Raw genomic sequence first — 4,375 nt, forward strand, 5'->3', positions numbered from 1 at the left:
GGAGCCAGGAAGTGATGCCCAAGGTAAGGACTAGAGCTCCTCCCAGAGAACCACAGGCATCCTCAGTGACAACAAGGTCCTGCGTTCCTCTAAGAATGGAAACATCTGAGTTCATACCAGGAAAGCCAGCATGACACACCTCTCTTGAGCCACCTTTGCTCTGGCTCACTTTTTGTCCTGTTGGTAACCATGCTCAGGTGGGCCTCCCATACCGGAGCCACACTGACTCAGTTCAGCTGGATGTTACAAGTTGACAATTAGTTAATCCACCATAAGCAGCTACTTAGAATGTCTGAAAAGCAAGCAGAAACAAGGCCAGATTAGAAAGTCTATAATAAATTCTCCAGGTTTTTTTTTTTAATACCCAGATAATGTTGCAGGCCAGCAAGCACCAGGAGCCTTCAGGAAACCATGACCCCCTCTGATCATGTGTCAGATAGGAAAGAATTCTCAGGGGATTTAAAACAGTTGCTTCAAGGAAACCCAGGAGCTTCAAGAAGACAGAAACATATTCAGTATTCTAAAGAAGAATCTTAACAAAATAAGAAATGAGTTTAAAAAAATGGAAGATCACAAATTGAGATGAATTCACTGAGCGAAGTTTATAAACAAATAAATGGAAGGTCTCAAGCTGGACAGATCACACAGACAGCAGAATGAGGGCATCCAAGGCAGGGTGACTGAAAATGCAGAGCTGGCGGGTTAAAGGAGTAAGGAGGCCTTGAGGCCGGCAGTAGAACTTGGGGCAATGTTGGAGGAGTGAATGCTGAGGGTGTGCAAGTTCAAGAAGGGCTTGAGCATACCAAAGAGGTAGAGAGTTTATTTAAGGAGATAAAAACAGAAACCTTCTAAAGCCTAGAGAATGATAGTAATAGTCAGTATAGGAAAGGTAAGTGGGTTAAATCATTTAATGAAAAAATGTAGAATTATCGAGTAGCTGGGAAGAGAGAATAAGAGAGCTAGAGAGTGAGAAAGTTACATTTTGCTTACCAGAAAACCATCTCATGTTCAAAACCATACACAGACTGAAAAGGAAGGAATGCAATAAAATACTTTACACAGAATTGGCCAAATAACTCAGCAGATTAAAGTGCCTACAAGTAGGTTCAGGGGCCGGGGATTTGATTCCTGGGCCTGCTGTGCCGGCCCCGACCTGGGGCACACTGAGACAGCAATTGAAACTGGGCATGGTGTCACACGCCTGTAATCCCAGCTCTTGGGAGGCTGTAAACAGGTGGTTCACTATGAGTCTGATCTAGTAGTGAGACCCTGAACACCCTGTAGGCCCATCCCTAAAATGCAATAAATAAATAAAATACTTTACATAAATGGAATCCAAATGTTTTTGTTTTTGTTTTTTTGGTGGAACCAGGGATTGAACTCAGTCCCTTGCGCTTGCCAGGGAGGCGCTTTTTCCACTGACCCATCTCCCCAACCCAATGGAATCCAAATGAAAACAGAAGTAATCATACTTAAACACAGTACACTTTAAATCAAAAGCAATAGAAAGAGCAAGGAAGGTCCTGATATAATTGTACAGGGACAATACAACAAGGAACAATTAGCATTCTAAGTACATATGCAGTTAATAAAAGCACATATCAACAGCCCGAGAGAGGAGCAGAGACTCAAATGCCGTGATATCTGTACACATTCACACCCACTGTGATCAATGCAGAGATCACCCCGAGAGAAAACCAGCGAGGAAAGAGCAGTGTTGCATTTTACTCTAGACCAAGGGTCCTCACAGGCACCTACAGAACATGCTGTTTCACAGATGCCAAGTCCATGTTATCTGATCATGTACTGAACCTTGTCCATATAATAACATGTAGAGCCAAAATCGTGTCTCAACCATTTTTCAAAACATTGAAATTGTATCAAATATCTTTTTGACTACAACTCAACAAGACCAAACAGCAAAAATAACTCAGGAAATTAGAAAATACACAGAAATTAAGTAGTATACTTTTGAGCCAATAGTGGATTGACAAAGAAATCAGGAAGAAAATCAAAAGTTTTCTTGAAACTGATGAAAATGGAGGCACAACACACACAAATGTGCACAGAACAAAACAAGTGGTAAGAAGGGAGCTCATGACAGTCAGGGTCCACAGTGAAGGGCAGAAACTACCAAATGACCTTTTATCTCTCCTAGTACCAGGAGAACAAAGCAAAGAAACCTAAAATTAGAAGAAAGAATGATCTAAGATCACAATAGAAATCAATGAAATTTGATTTGAAAAGATTAAAATATCTCTCAAAAATTCCAACTAGATAAGTCTTTTAGTGGAATCATAAGAAAGCTCAAATAGAAGCAGAAGTGAAAAGGGAGACAGTACAACTGATGTGCTACCTCAATAAAAAGATCAGTACAGACTGAATAAGCCACCGTATGCCAACAGATACGACAAGCTAGAAAACGAGCAAATTCCTAACTACACCCACCTTAGCGCACGAAGTGGTGCAGGAGAACTGGGCAGAGCAGCATCAAGCAACAATATTGAGCCACAGCAAACTCCCCACGGTGGAGAGGAGTCTCTATCAAATGATTTCACTCTATTGGGAACTTAGAACTAATAAAAGTTACTTTTTTATGTAAAAAATAAATATCAATTAATTAATTAATTTGGTACAGAGTCCAACTATGTAGCTCAGACTCTTAGTAATCCTCTTATCTTAGCCTTCCAAGCACTGGGATTACAGGTGTGTGTGCCACCACACCTGGTTTTGGTGGCTAGCACGGTGCATCCAGCGTGCCAGGGCTAGCACAGCATGCAGTACTGAGGACCAAACCCAAGACACTGCTCTTGCCAGGCAGGTGCTTAGAGCACCGAGATATCTCCCAGCCCTAATTATTCTTAAGCCATTCCCAAAAATAGAAAAAGAAGAAATTTATCTGTGTATTTTCTTTCTATGAGGCTACATTGCCTTAGTGTTGAAACCAGATAAGGACTTCAAAGAAAAAGAAAGAAAGAAAGAAAGAAAGAAAGAAAGAAAGAAAGAAAGAAAGAAAGAAAGAAAAGCAAGCAAGAAAGATTATAGGCCAGGATCATTGCTGAACATAGATGCAAATTTCTTCAGCAGCAGCAGATTCCGAGAACACAAGAGAACCACTCCTCCTAAAAGGGTTCACCCCAGGTGTATGGGGGTGATTCAATGTGCATAAACCCATGAACATGACTCACCATGTCTGCAGGCTGAAGGACAAAACCACACCGTCATCTTAACAACTGCAGAGGAGGCACTTGAAGACATGCAACCATCTTTTATAATAAAAATGCTGAGTGAATTATCTATATAAAGAACAAAAGTCAGTGTATCAAAGGCTGGTTATTAGAAACCAATGGCTAATATAAAACTTAATAAGGTAATGATGATAGTCTTCCCTCTAACATCCAGAACAAAGCAAGGACGCCTACTTCCATTCAGATGCTCACAATAGCTACCCGAAACTAAAAAGCCTAGGGATAATTTTAACCAGATGAATGAAAGAAAAATTTAGCAAAATCAGTTGAGGAAGACACCAAAATAATGGATGAATATGGTTTGATCATGGATTGAAATAATTAATATTGTTAAAATATTAACAATACACAAGACCATCTAAATTGAATGCAATACCTATCAGAATATTGATAGCATTCTGGAAAGAAGTAGGATTTGTATGGAGCCTAAGACTTGTGTGGAGCCATGCACACAGCCACTCCGAATAGCTTAATCACTTAGAGTACAAATAACAAAAAGAAGTATTGCAGTCCCTGACATCAGTGCACACTGCAGAGCTGCAGTTATGAAAATAGTACGCTTTACCACGCAGACACATATACCAGGGAAACAGAACACAGGAGACTAACGCGAAGCCGCAGATCTGCAGCAGACCACGCTCCAACGACGACGCCAGGAACCCCAGTGAAGAAAGCGTTGTCTTTTCATGAGGTGGTGCTTGGAAAGTCGGTTGTCCACATGCAGATGAATGGAAGAAAAATTTAATGATCCTAGAACCCGGCCACTCACCAGCTTACTGGAACAGATTAAAAGGGATTGCAAACCTCAGCGGAAGAAGTAGGACCTGAACCTGTGAAGATATTAAAAGAAAACATAAGGTAAGGGCCGCCGCACGTTGGAAGGGGAAAGCTGTTTGCTTAAACATCGAGATAAAATCACAGGAAACAGAATCACAATGGGCAAGTGGGATCGCGTCAACCTGAAGAGCGACGCAGGGAAGGAGATCGCTGCACCAAGGAGCCACAGAACGGGTGCCAATATGTGCAAGCTGTCTATGGGACAGGAGGGTAATGTATGCAGAATTTCAAATATCCAATATCACACACACACACACACACACACACACACACACACACACATATATATA

Source organism: Octodon degus, unplaced genomic scaffold, assembly GCF_000260255.1.
Source record: "Octodon degus isolate 3935 unplaced genomic scaffold, OctDeg1.0 scaffold00108, whole genome shotgun sequence".
NCBI classification, from domain to species: Eukaryota; Metazoa; Chordata; class Mammalia; order Rodentia; family Octodontidae; genus Octodon; species Octodon degus.